Source organism: Tachyglossus aculeatus, chromosome X4, assembly GCF_015852505.1.
Source record: "Tachyglossus aculeatus isolate mTacAcu1 chromosome X4, mTacAcu1.pri, whole genome shotgun sequence".
Taxonomy (NCBI): Eukaryota; Metazoa; Chordata; class Mammalia; order Monotremata; family Tachyglossidae; genus Tachyglossus; species Tachyglossus aculeatus.
In genome coordinates this window covers 48,399,066-48,413,809 of record NC_052098.1, presented here as the reverse complement: position 1 = coordinate 48,413,809, position 14,744 = coordinate 48,399,066, and positions in this window count along the sequence as shown.

Sequence of the window (14,744 nt, the reverse complement as noted above, 5' to 3'; positions counted from 1 at the left end):
AAATGATCCTGGCTGCAGAGTGAAGCATAGCCTGAAGAGGGGAGAGGCAGGAGGCAGGGAGGTCAGCAAGGAGACTGATCCGGCAATCAGGGACGGATAGGCTAAGTGCTTGGATTAACGTGGTAGCGGTTTGAATGGAGAGGAAAAGACGGATTCTAGCGATGTTGTGAAGGCAGAACCGGTAGGATTTGGTCACAGATTGACTATGAGAAAGTTAAGTCGAGGATCACGCCAAGGTTACTGGCTTTTGAGACAGGGAGGGTGGTGGTACTGCCCACGGTGTTGGGAAAGTTAGCGGGAGGACAGGGTTTGGGTTGGACTTTGACATGTTAAGTGTGAGGTGTCGGCGGGATATGCAAGTAGAGATGTCCTGGAGGCAGGAGGAAATACGAGACTGCAGAGAAGGAGAAAGATCAGGGCTGGAGATGTAGACTTGGGAATCATCTGCATCGAGTTGAGGTCAGGGCAGCGATTGAGTTGTTCAAGGGAGCGGGCGTAGATGGGGAATGGTGAGGGACCCAGAACAGAGCCTGGAGGGACTCCCACAGTAAGGGGCTGGGAGGCGTCCTCCTCTGTCTCCCTCCACCCTCCTCCATCGCCCTCCTCCAACTGTGGCACCTCAGCTCTGCACCTCCAGTGGGAGCCTGGACGTGGTCACTGGCAGGTTCTGTCATCGGGTGGACATTAGGCAAACAAGTCGAAGAAAGCCGGGAAGACAGAACGTGAAGTGAGAACGCCGTGTGTGCTGCGGAGATGTCTTCCTCCCCCGGAGACGATGAATCCAATGGCTCTGGGGGGCAGGATGATCGGTCTGCCACGTCTCCCAGCTTGAGTCTATGCATTAGCCAAGGCACTATTCTCCCAGCCTCCACCCTCCACCTCCCCCCAACCCGCTCGCCACCGACCCGCCAGCTAATCTATACTTCCTCCTGCTGTACAGATCATCTTCCTGACGTAACGCTTGACCCACAGCTCTCCTCTACTCAAAATCCTCCCCTGGCTTCCTATGTCTCTTCACCTCAAACATGAACTGCATACAAGAAGCGGGGTTGGGTAGTGGCTGGATCACGGGCCTGGGAGTCAGAAGGCCTGGGTTCTAATCCCGGCCCTGCCACCTGTCTGCTGTGTGACCTTGGGCAAGTGGCTTAACTTCCCTGGGCCCGAGGTATCTCATATGCACAATGGTGATTAAGACTGTGAGCCCTTGGTGGGATGAGGTCTCTGTCCAGCCCTGATTATCTTATATCTACCCCAGCGCTTAGGTCATAGTAACAAATGTTATTCAAAAACTCAGCTGCAAGTTTCGCTCTACCTGACCTGTCTGTTCTCTTCTCCACGTCCCCGTTTTTGCTCCTCCCCAGCCAACATTCTCCCTGGGCCGTGGCTCTGCATACCCCCCTGGTGGACTCAGTCCTTGATCAGGGAGTCGGAGTCGGTGACTACGCTGCCCGTCGCCAAGATGGTGTTCTGCCCAGGGCAAACATGGAGGCGACGCCACGCTGTCATTCCCCAATATGGTGATCCTGCCCTTCCCAAATGTGATGGCTCCGGGGATGGCGCCCTTCCCCGAGATGGTAGTACTGCTCTTAAGCCAACCAGCCAGCCAACCCCATCGATCTGAATATTTTGTACCTACCTCAGAGCACATAGTAAACGCCTAATGAATATCACAATTGTCATTATCATTAGGCATAATGTTAATAATAATTTTAGTAATTGTCAGGAATAGGTCGAGGAGGCACTGAGGTTATGGGCTTGTAGGTCAGGGAGGAGGGGGATGCTATCACCTGACATTTGGACTGAGAAGCAGAATGGCCCAGTGGAAAAGAGCATGGGCCTGGAAGGCAGAGGACCGGCCCCGCCACCTGTCTGCTGTGTGACCTTGGGGAAGTCATTCAACTTCTCTGTGCCTCAGTGTCCTCATCTGCAAAATGGGGATTTAGATTGTGAGCCCATGTGGGACAGGCAGAAACTGTGTCTGCATCCTTATCCTTATCCATAGCTGTATCTTGTTTCTTCCCCCTGTGCTTAGAATCGAACTGTAAGATCGACTGTAAGCTCGCCGTGGGCAGGGGATGTGTCCGCCTATTGTTAGAGTGTACTGTCCCAAGCGCTTAGGACAGTGCTTTGCACACAGTAATGCACGCAAGAAATGCGATTGAATGAATGAATGCATGAATGAGTGATAGAACCCAGGCTAAATCCCTTTCTAGCCAGTAAAGCGGCTCACCCTTTCAGCAAATAGGCTGGCCGAATATTGAACAACTTGGCCCTACCCCTAATTTAAAGCAGATGCCCTATCTCGTGATTTCGCTGATTTTGTAGCGATCACGACATGGGTCACTCTTACCCTGCCACGTAAAAAAGGTCATTAAACCAAAGCACTGTGAGATGCCAACGTCTACCGTTCGCCAGAAAGGGAGGGCCAAATACAGCTAGGATCCCCTTGTTTAGCACCCAAGGGAGAACCCCACCTCCTTCCTCCGCCACCGCCCACCGCCTCGAAAGGCCAGAACGTGCCGGACACCTCCTGCACGTTGCAGTCGGAGGGCGGAGTTTAGGGATTGAGGCGCCCGGAGCCGGGCTTCCTTTCCGTTGCTAGAGAGGGGCCGGGGAAGACCCCACGGCGCCCAGCTCGCGCCATTGGCCACGAACGCGCCAATCAGGAGCGCGGGCTTCTGCACCGGCCTCCGGCACGTGCGCCTGGGGGCGGGTTTCGCCCGAAGCGAAGATGGCGGCTGCCGAGGCGCCCGGTGGCTCCCGCTCGGATTCCGGATCGAGGGCCGGTAGCCTCCACCCACTTGTCCTCGCGTGGAAGAATTGGCCGCGACATCCGCCCAGTGCTCTTTGCAGCGCTTGTGGAAGCAGCTTCACCGTGGCCTCGGGTGAGGGGCTGGGCCGGCGGGCGGGGGAGCGGGGCGCAGGCTTTTCTTCGTTCCGGCGGGCACGGCTGCCGCGGTGGGCTCGTCCCCGCTGAGAGGCCTCTCTCGGCGGCCGTGCCGGGGCGTCGCCGGGGACCCGACCCCCGTCCCCCTAGGCCTTCCCCCCACCGCCCCCCTCCCTCCGCGGTCGGACTGCTGGGGCGCTGGCGGCCTGCGTGTCCCCGGCTCTCCTTCCCGTCTTCCTGCCGTCAGCTCCCGGCCGAGCCGTTCCCCCTTCGCTTTCGTCGTCGTGCGTTTCACCGGTTCCCGCTTCGTCAGAGCGTCCCTCAGTGCCGAGCCCCTGCCTTCCCGGGGAGCCGCCAGGTTTAGGGATATCAAGTCGGGGTCCCCTTGATAGTCCCTCCGGATCCCAGGGTTTGCCGCTCTGCCACGGGGTGCCCCGCGAGAGGCCACAGATGCTCTCCTTTTTGGCACATCCAACGGCCTCTGCTCCATGCTCATCCTCCTCGACCTCTCCGCCGCCGTCGAAACTGTCGACCACCCCCTTCTCCTGGAAACATTACCCAACCTCGGCTTCACTGACCCTGTCCTCCCTTAGTTGTTGTCCTCTGACCTCTCTGGCCACTCATTCTCGGTCTCTTTCGTGGGCTCCTCCTCTGCCTTCCACCCCTTAACTGTGGGGGACCCTCAAGGTTCAGTTCTGGGTCCCCTTTTATTCTCTATCTACACCCACTCCCTTGGAGAACTCATTCGCTCCCATGGCTTCACCTCCCACCTCCCTGCGGATGATTCTGCGCCAAATCCGCCCCTCCAGCCCTGACCTCTCTCCCTCTCTGCAGTCTTGCATTTCCTCCTGCCTTCAAGACGTCTCTACTTGGATGTCCTCCCGTCCCCTCAAGCTTAACGTGTCCCAAACTGAACTCCTTATCTTCCCACCCAAACCCTGTCCTTCCCCTGACTTTCCCCCCTCACAGTAGATGGCACCACCATCCTTCCCGTTTCACAAGTCCGTAGCCAAGAGCAACCGTACCCAAGGCCTCCAAGTCGACTTCCCAGATTAGCCCCCTCCCTTTCCTCTTCTCCGACTCCCTTCTGCATCGCCCCGACTCGCTCCCTTTGTTCTCCCCGCCCCCCATCCCCGCCGCACTTATGTGCAGATCTGTAATTTATTTATTTGTATTGATGTCTGTCTCCCCCCGCCCTAGACTGTAACCTCGTTATGTGCGGGGAATGTGTCTGTTTATTGTTGTATTGTACTTTGCCAAGCGCTTAGTACAGTGCTCTGCACACAGTAACCCCTCAATAAATGCGATTGAATGGGTGAATGAATGAATGAATGAACGAGCCTATAACCTAGACATTATTATCCTTGACTCCTTTCTCTCATTCAGCCCACATACCCAATCTGTCACTAAATCTTTTCAGTCAACCTGCACAAAATTGCTAAAATCCACTCTTTCCTCTCCATCCAAACTGCTACCACATGAATCCAAGCACTTATCCAATCCCACCTGGAATACTGCATCAGCCTCCTTGCTGACTTCCCAGCCTGCCGTCTCTCCCCACTCCACTTCTCTTCAGTCTGCTTCTAGGATCATTTCTCTACAGAAACGTTCAGTCCATGTTTCCCTACCTCTCAAGAACCTACAGCGTTTGCCCATCCACCTCCGCATCAAACAGAAACGCCGTACCATTGGCTTTAAAGCACTCAATCACCTTCTTCCCTCCTACCTCACCTCGCTGCTCTCCTGCTACAACCCAGCCCGCACATTACACTCCGCAAATGCTACCCTGCTGACTGTACTGCGATCTCGTCTATCATGCCGTCGGCCTCTTGCCCACCTCGTGCCTCTGGCTTGAAACACCCTTACTCTTCATATCCGACGGGCAATGACTTATCCCCACCCTCAAAAGCCTTATTGAAGATTTAAGTCACATCTCCTCCCGTAGGGAGCGGGGGAAGGCGATGAGACAGGCAGTATGTGCACCCAAACCGTACCCAACGGCTCAAGGCCAAACAGACTCAACAACAGGAGATAAAGAGACCAGGGCAAGAAAAACAAGCTTGCACCTGCAAGGCTCGGAGGCAACCTCAAGGCCATATCCCGCAGCCAGCGATGGTTGGCAACGGGTGGCTGGGGGCGAGCCAGAGCAAACGCTTCGTGACTGGACAGAGCTGTTGTTAGGCTAGTGGCTGGAGGGCGGTGTGTGCTACATGGCAAAGCCTCGATACGCCATCCCCCGATAAAACCCTGCCCCCGGGCAACTGAGGGTATAAGAGACGAACAAGACAAGGGGGGGGGGCGCCGCCTCTCTCCCTCTCTCTCTCTCTCTCTCGCTCTCTCGCTCTCTCTCTCTTTCAACCATGTAACCGCTGATAGCAAATAAACGGCAACCAAGCTTTGAACCTCTGGCTGACTCTTCCTGGTGTGAACGCGCGGGCCGCGTCCGGAGATGTCCGAAGACCCGGAGAGGGTAAGAACCCGAGAGTTGCCCCCGAAACCACAGGGAGCAACGAGTGGCGCCCAAGGTGGACTCGGATACCCCATTTGGGAAGACCAGGGAGAGTGCCCCGTAGGCCAGGTAGCTAAAGGTCAGGCGGGAAGATGGGGACGGCACGATCGTTGCCCATATATAAGCCAGAAGATAAGGAATTGTACACCCGGCACTGTTACAAGATATTGAGAAGTAAGGGGGTAAAGATTGAGCTGAAAACAATAAGGGAATTTATAGGGAAGATAACTATGACCTCCCCGTGGATATTTGGTTCCGGGATCACGGAGGAGCGGTGGGACGTTATTGGGGAACAGATGACGGCATATGAAGACTTCCACCCAGGGGAGCTAACGGACGTGAACTTCCTTATACACGATATCCTCCGTGCAGCCTTTCAAGGCCAGAGAGACTCTCCTGGCAGCCATCCAAGAATTGGGCCGTAAACCCCCTAATTGGGACTCCTTTCATGGGATGGCCCAGACTGAAGGGGAAACCTCTGATGACTTTTTCACTCGTCTTAGTGAGAGAGAGGAGACGATGGTTAAAAGAATTGTATGTGTATGAAGGTTAGAGTAAGTGTGTATGAAGGTGAAAGAGAAGAGACACGAGGGAATTTTAGTTGAATGTCGGTCTTCCTGTAATACTCCTGTGTTGCCTGTGCGAAAACTGGGCTCTCCTCTGTCTTATCGGTTAGTCCAGGACTTGCGTGCAATTAACTCTTATGTTTTGCTTATGCATGCTGTGGTTCCAAGTCCCACGGCAGTAATTAGCTCCGTGAGCCCCGAAGCAACCTGTTTTACTTGTATTGATCTAACTGGTGCTTTCTTTACTATCCCGGTGTCCTGTGAGAGCCAGTACCTTTTTGCCTTTACCTGGGAAGGTCGTCAACTAACCTGGACGAGACTTCCCCAGGGTTTTGTTCACTCCCCAACTATCTTTTCGAGAGAATTGTGCAGAGCCTTATCTCCCCTCATATTACCCGAAGGGATCAGTATGTTCCAGTATATGGATGATATCCTTATTGCTGGGGACACGAAGGATCTGTGCCGGTCAGGTTCTCTCCAGGTCCTAGCATGTTTGCATCAGCTTGGTCTTAAAGTTAGTCGTGAGAAACTGCAGTGGTGTCAGCCCCAGGTAAAATATCTTGGGTTCATGTTGTGGGCGGGAGAAAAAGCAATTGCCCCCAGGTGAGCGAGCCTGATTCAGTGCATGCCTTGCCCCACTACTAAGAGGGCCCTGAGGGGTTTTCTAGGTGCGGCTGGGTTTTGTCGAGCTTGGATTCCAGAATTTGGGTTGTTAACCAGACCCCTTTTTGAGCTCCTAGAAATGACCTCCCCAGAGCCCTTGGACTGGACTCCCGAGGCTGTAGAAGCCTTTCAGACACTGAAATCATGCCTGAGTTCAGCCCCTGCCCTGGGACTCCCTGACTACACCAAGCCGTTCTATTTGTACATTCATGAACGCCGTGGAGTAACCTCAGGTGTTTTGTGCCAAACTCTCGGTCCTCACTATCGACCAGTAGCCTCTTATTCAGGTGTCCTTGATCCTGTCATTCTAGGTCAAGTACCTTGTATCCGCTGCATAGCTGCGGTGGTAATGCTGCTTGAAAAGTCTCAGGATATCCTCTTGGGATATCCCATTGTTGTTCGGACTCTGCATGAAGTTGTGCGCCTCCTTCGTGGAGCAGCCACCCAAGCCTTATCTGTGGCATGCCTGACTAAATATGAAGTTGCTTTATTGAAAAATCCGCAGGTACATGTGGAGCGCTGCGGCTTCTTGAATCCAGCTACCCTGCTTGAGTCCTCTCCCATGACTGACCAAATTCACGATTGTGACGAAGTAGTTCGGGAAACTGTCGCTCCTCGATCTGCCCTTCGCGATGAGCCTTTGTCCTCTTCTGATCTAACTTTGTTTACAGATGGCTCCTCCTTTATGGACCAAGGGGTGCGCCTCACCGGCGCTGCTGTTGTTACCCTAACCTCTGTGCTGTGGACCAGCTCACTCCCAGCTTCTTGCAGTGCGCAGGCAGCTGAGCTTGAAGCCCTTACACAGGCATTATTACTCGGTAAAGGGAAGCGTGTGACCTTCTATACAGACTCTAAGTATGCCATTGGGGTCTGTCATGCTACAGGTACCCTGTGGCAAAGTCGGGGGTTCCTCACTTCAGCGGGTCGTCAGGTTGCTAATGGGGATCGTATAGAATGCCTATTACAGGCCCTCTTGCTCCCAGCCGAGGTGGCTGTCGTGCATGTGCATGCCCACACCCGAGGAAGTGATTCCCCGAGTTTTGGCAATCGCCTAGCCGACGAGGCCTCTCGTTGGGCAGCTCGGCATGCCCCCCTTGTATGTGTAGCTCCTGTTATGACCCTGGCCCCCACGTCTATGCCTGGCACGCTGTTGCCCTCCCTGATCACTGATAAGGAAAGAGATGAGTGGCCTCGGCAATATGAGGCACTGGAACGGGACGGACTCTTTTGGGTCCCTGATGGACGCCCTATTTTGTCCGCTGCTGCACTGCGACCAGTTTGTCTGGGTCTTCACCAGGAGACTCACTTTGGTGCAGATGCCTTGGCAGCCACAGTTCTTCGAGTTTGGTTTGCCCCAGGTATCCATCCTGTTGCCAAACGTGTTACAGCCAGTTGTGCTACTTGCCAGAGCTTCAATGCTCACCCTGGTCGTCGGGTTCCCTTGCGGGGGACGCCCTTGGGTCTATTCCCCTTTTGAGGGTTTGCAGGTTGATTTTGTGACACTTCCGAGGGCTGGTCGTTTCCGATATTTGCTAGTCATTGTTGATCACCCTACTAGGTGGATGGAGGCTTTCCCTTCCTCCCGAGCAACTGCTCTTATGGTGGTGAAATGTCTCTAGCGGGAAGTCATTCCCAGGTTTGGGCCACCTGCTGTTATTGATTCTGATCAAGGATCACATTTTACTGAGTCTGTTCTATCTGAAATTTATCGACCTGTCTCTATATGTTGCCAACTTGGACTTCCCAAGCGCTTAGTACAGTGCTCTGCACACAGTAAGCACTCAATAAATACGATTGAATGAATGAATGAATGAATCGACCACTTGGAATTGAATGTTCTTTACATGCACCATACCAGGGCGATGATGCCCTGCGAGCCTATGTTTTGTCTCTCCAGGGAATTCTGGCTGAGCTGCAGGCTGCTGGAATCCTTCATTAGCGCATCCCTCTCACGGATCATCTGCATCCGTTCATCGCTGGAGATTGGGTTTGGGTTAAGCGCATGGTCAGCAAAGGTTCACTTAAGCCATCCTGGGCGGGGCCCTACCAGGTTCTCTTGCCTTCTTTTTCTGCAGTTCGTGTTGCTGAGCGCCCCTCATGGATCCACCACTCCCAGGTGAAGCCAGCCGTTTTTGATGCTTCGCCTCCTGATTGGACTCCCCCATCGGTTTCTGCTGACTCTCAAGATTCCGAGCCACCCACTGTCCCAGCTTTACGGCTGCGTCGAACTTCTACCGGATGGGCCTCGGTCCTGTGAGATTTTGTCTGGCTGCTTATTTGTGTGTCTTGCCGCTGGTTTGGATTTTTGCTGTGCTGCGTTTTTCAGCTCCTGAAGGCCTGCCTCTGATGTGCTTCATCTACCCTGATGCTTCTACAAACCCCGACCACACGCCTGTCCAAAGCTGAAGTCACGGACATGCAGCGCTGTCTGGACGCTGTGTTTCGCTGAGGAGGGGGATTGTTGTGTGTGCTCAGTTGTGCTTGAATTTTTCTGTTGGATTTTTCTATCTTTTCTTTTTTCCCGGATTTTTGTCTTTTCCTTATCCTTTACTTTAGGCGCCGGCTTTGCGGAGGACCTTTGTTATCACGAGGAGGGTCGTATGTGATCCTCCCGGTGGCCATGGGCCTCGGAAGGATCAAAAGGGCGTTTTGCTTTTGCTCATGTGCCTCCCGTGCCTCCTTCGTCTCTTTTGCTCCATTGTTGCCCGGGTGGTCCGCGAGATTAAGGTCGAGATGCTCCCATTGCGCGGACGCCCTTAGCGATCCCCGCAATAACGGGAGGGGGACACGTAGGGAGCGGGGGAAGGCGATGAGACAGGCAGTATGTGCACACAAACCGTACCCAACGGCTCAAGGCCAAACAGACTCAACAACAGGAGATAAAGAGACCAGGGCAAGAAAAACAAGCTTGCACCTGCAAGGCTCGGAGGCAACCTCAAGGCCATATCCCGCAGCCAGCGATGGTTGGCAACGGGAGGCTGGGGGCGAGCCAGAGCAAACGCTTCGTGACTGGACAGAGCTGTTGTTAGGCTAGTGGCTGGAGGGCGGTGTGTGCTACATGGCAAAGCCTCGATAAGCCATCCCCCGATAAAACCCTGACCCCGGGCAACGGAGGGTATAAGAGACGAACAAGACAAGGGGGGGGGGGGCGCCGCCTCTCTCCCTCTCTCTCTCTCTCTCTCTTTCAACCATGTAACCGCTGATAGCAAATAAACGGCAACCAAGCTTTGAACCTCTGGCTGACTCTTCCTGGTGTGAACGCGCGGGCCGCGTCCGGAGATGTCCGAAGACCCGGAGAGGGTAAGAACCCGAGAGTTGCCCCCGAAACCACGGGGAGCAACGAGAGAACAGTGTACATTTTCTATTTTAAAAAATCAAAACAAAACCCAAAACAAAACAAAATATCTTTTTAACTGATTTTTGTCAGCAGGTCCCCGAGTTGAACTTCACTGTGGGGATCCCCTTCAAGAAAAGCCTAAAGATTCCGGAATAGTACTATGTCCTGATAGTGAGGTAAGTCTCTTTTATGAGTAGCACATCCGTTTATTGGCCCTTTTACAGAGATCAATCAATCAATCAATCGTATATATAGAGCGCTTACTGTGCGGAGAGCACTGTACTAAGCGCTTGGGAAGTACAAGTTGGCAACATATAGAAACAGTCCCTACCCAACAGTGGGCTCACAGTCTAGAAGGGGGAGACAGAAAACAAAACCAAACATACTAACAAAAGAAAATAAATAGAATAGATAGGTACAAGTGAAATAAATAGAGTAATAAATATGTACAAACATATATACATATATATAGGTGCTGTGGGGAAGGGAAGGAGGTAAGATGGGGAGGATGTAGAGGGGGACGAGGGGGAGAGGAAGGAAGGGGCTCAGTCTGGGAAGGCTCCCTGGGGGAGGTGAGCTCTCAGGAGGGCCTTGAAGGGAGGAAGAGAGCTAGCTTGGCGGATGGGCAGAGGGAGGGCATTCCAGGCCCGGGGGATGACGTGGGCTGGGGGTCGATGGCGGTACAGGCGAGAACGAGGCACGGTGAGGAGATTAGCGGCAGAGGAGCGGAGGGTGCGGGGTGGGCTGTAGAAGGAGAGAAGGGAGGTGAGGTAGGAGGGGACGAGGTGATGGAGAGCCTTGAGGCCCAGGGTGAGGAGTTTCTGCCTGATGCGCAGATTGATTGGTAGCCACTGGGCATTTTTGAGGAGGGGCGTAACATGCCCAGAGCGTTTCTGGACAAAGACAATCCGGGCAGCATCATGAAGTATGGATTGAAGTGGGTAGAGACACGAGGATGGGAGATCAGAGAGAAGGCTGATGCAGTAGTCCAGACGGGATAGGATGAGAGCTTGAACGAGCAGAGTAGCGGTATGGATGGAGAGGAAAGGGCGGATGTTGGCAATGTTGCGGAGCTGAGACCGGCAGGTTTTGGTGACGGCTTGGATGTGGGGGGTGAATGAGAGAGCGGAGTCGAAGATGACACCAAGGTTGCGGGCTTGTGAGACGGGAAGGATGGTATTGCCGTCAACATAGATGGGAAAGTCAGGGAGAGGACAGGGTTTGGGAGGGAAGACAAGGAGTTCAGTCTTGGACATGCTGAGTTTTAAGTTGCGGGCAGACATCCAGATGGAGAAGTCCTGAAGGCAGGAGGAGATGCGAGCCTGTAGAGAGGGGGAGAGAGCAGGGGCAGAGATGTAGATCTGGGTGTCATCAGCGTCGAGATGATAGTTGAAGCCGTGGGAGCGAATGAGGTCCCCAAGGGAGTACGTGTAGATCGAGAACAGAAAGGGACCAAGCACTGAACCTTGGGGAACCCCCACAGTAAGGGGAAGGGAGGGGGAGGAGGAGCCTGCAAAAGAGACTGAGAATGAACGACCGGAGAGATAAGAGGAGAACCAGGAGAGGACGGAGTCTGTGAAGCCAAGGTCGGATAGCGTGTTGAGGAGAAGGGGGTGGTCCACAGTGTCGAAGGCAGCCTAGAGGTCGAGGAGGATTAGGATGGAGTATGAGCCGATGGATTTGGCAAGCAGGAGGGCATTGGTGACCTTTGAGAGGGCAGTTTCCGTGGAATGTAGGGGACGGAAGCCAGACTGGAGGGGGTCGAGGAGAGCGTTGGTGTTGAGGAATTCGAGTCAGCTCGTGTAGACAACTCGTTCAAGGAGTTTGGAAAGGAATGGTAGGAGGGATATGGGGCGATAAGTAGAAGGTGAGGTGGTGTCAAGAGAGGGTTTTTTTAGGATGGTAGAGAAATGGGCATGTTTGAAGGCAGAGGGGAAGGAACCAGTGGAGAGTGAGCGGTTGAAGATGGAAGTTAAGGAGGGGAGAAGGGATAGAGTGAGAGCTTTCATGAGATGAGAGGGAATGGGGTCAGAAGCACAGGTGGCCGGAGTAGCACTTGAGAGGAGGGAGGAGAGCTCCTCTGAGGATACTGCTGGGAAGGATGGGAGAGTAGCAGAGAGTGTTGAGAGCCGGGGGGGTGGAGAAGGCGGGGAAGTGACTTTGGGGAGATCGGACCTGATGGATTGAATTTTGTTAATGGAGTAGGAGGCCAGATCGCTGGGGGTGAGGGAAGGAAGAGGGAGGAACCGGGGACCTGAGAAGGGAGTTGATTGTACGGAAGAGCTGGCGCGAGTGATGGGCATGGCTGTCAATGAGGGAGGAGAAATAGTTTTGTCTGGCAGCGGAGAGGTCTGAGTTAAGGCAGGAAAGGATAAACTTGAAGTGAACTAGGTTGGCATGGTGTTTAGACTTTGGCCAGCAGCGTTCTGCAGCTCGAGCATAAGAGCGAAGGAGGCAGACAGTGGCAGTGATCCAGGGCTGTGGGTTAGTGGTACGAGAGCGGCGAAGGGAAAGGGGAGCGAGTGATTCTAGTCGAGTCGAAAGGGTAGAGTTGAGAGCGGTAATATGATCATCAAGACTGGGTAGAGAGGAGAGGGCGGCGAGGTGGGGTGTGAGGCACTCAGAAAGATGGATAGGGTCAAGAGAGCGGAGATCTCTGTGAGGGAGTAATATGGATTTACAGGGGGAAAAGAGTGTGAGTGAGGAGGTAGGTGAGAAGATTATGATCTGAGAGGGGGATTTCAGAGTTGGTGAGGGGTCATATCACATCATATATCATATCAGATCATATTCTCTACTTCTAGAGACGTCCTACTCTGAGCAGGGGTGCCCCCTCACACTCTGTAGATTTCCTTCAGTTTCCAACTCCCAACCCAACGGTGTCTTCCCAGTAGCAGGCACACAACTGCCATTCCTGTGGATGGGTCGTTTAAGCATTCTATACGATTACACTTGGGCGGCACCTTCTTAAAAAAGATGCGAATTACCAATTTTACGAAGGGTTGATTAGTGTTAATGTGATACATTATCAGTAAATGGAGCAAGACGAAGTGAAGTTATGAAATTGGCAAAGAGAATGGGCTTCATTCTTTTCTTCCAGAACTGGCATTAGCGGGTCGGGCCAAGGGGCCAGGGACAACGACCTGAGATTAGAGGTTAGGAAAAGGTTAAAGACAGAGTCTTTCCTAGGTCCCTTTCGCACTCTGTCGTACACATTCACAAACAAATCCACACAACCTACATCGCAACATCTTCCATTTCCCTGCTGCGGCTGGTTGTCCTCCAGATTGCACAAAACTGCTCAACCTATTGTTTCAGTTCCATCTTTCCTTCTACTCTTCTGTGCCGCCATGGGATTTTTGTGTCTTTTCCTTCCTTTATTTATGCCTCCAACATCATTCCCCCCCCCCCCTCCCACCGACTCTCTTTCCAGTTGACTGTGTATTTTATGGACATAGACGTTCCCTCTAGAGTGTTAACTCGTCGTGGGCAGGCAAAGTATTTACCAACTCTATTGTAGTGTACTCTCTCAAGTTCTTAGCACAGTGCTCTTCACACTGTAAGCATTCAATAAATACTACTGATTGATTGGTTAATAAAAGGAACGTCCAAACCCATAACCGCTGTTTTCTTCAAAAATGTTTGCTGGCCTCTTCTTGTTTCTAGGTAACTTGAAATACAGTAATCAATCAGTGGTATTTATTGGGCACCTACTGTATGCAGAGTGCCATGATGTGCTCTTGGGAAATATAGTTGGCAGACACAGTCCTTGCCCACCAGGAATTTACAGGCTACTGGGGGAGACAGACATTTAAGAAAATACAGGGGAAGTAGTAGAGTATCAGGATAGATAGGTGCTGTGGAGTGAGTATCAAAGTGCTTAAGGGGCACGCATTCAAATGCAGAGGGAGGGGCAGGGAAAGGAAATGAGGGCTTATTCACTCCATCCATCTCATACCATCAGCCCTAGATCACTTCCACGGTACAATTCCACCATTCTGGTGCAAGAGCTGTGGATAGTTGCTGGTGAAATTCCAGATACCAGCCGACTACATCCTGTTTAGTACTTGGATTGGAGACTGCCTGGTAATACTAGGTGCTGTGGGCCTCAGCGCTAGGAACAGTGCTTTGCACATAGTAAGCGCGTAACAAATGCTATTATTATTGTTATTATTATCATAATTATCTTAAATCGGTCTTCACCTGCTTCAATTCTGCCCTCACCTCAGGCAGGCAACAATCCATCTCCATCCTTATTGACTCCTATGACCATTGCCCAGGCCAGCTGTTTCAGGCTTTTGACTCCCTCAAACCACCTGTCTCTCTGCCCCCCAACCTCTTGCCCCAGTGGCCTTGCCACATACTTGGTCAATAAAACTGAAAACATTAGGTGTGATTTCCCTGATATCTCTCCTGCTCCTCTCCCATCCCTTCCACCTCCTGCCTCCTCTTCAACTTTTCCATCATGCCTAGCAAACTCTCAAGAGAACTCAGCCTCCTTATCATCATCAGTGATATTTACTGAGCGCTTTCTCTGTGCAGAACACTGTACTAAATGCCTGGGAGAGTTGCAATATAACAGAGTTGATAGACACATTCTGTGCCTACCTTGAGCTTAGAGTATAGAGGGGGAGACAGACATTAATATAAAAAAAGAATTTGTAATATGTATTATTTAGGGTTATGTACAAAAGGCAGTGAGGTTGAGGGTGGGACAAGTATCAAATGCCCAAAGGCCACAGATCTAAGTGCATGGATGACGTAGAAGGGAGAGGGAGCCAG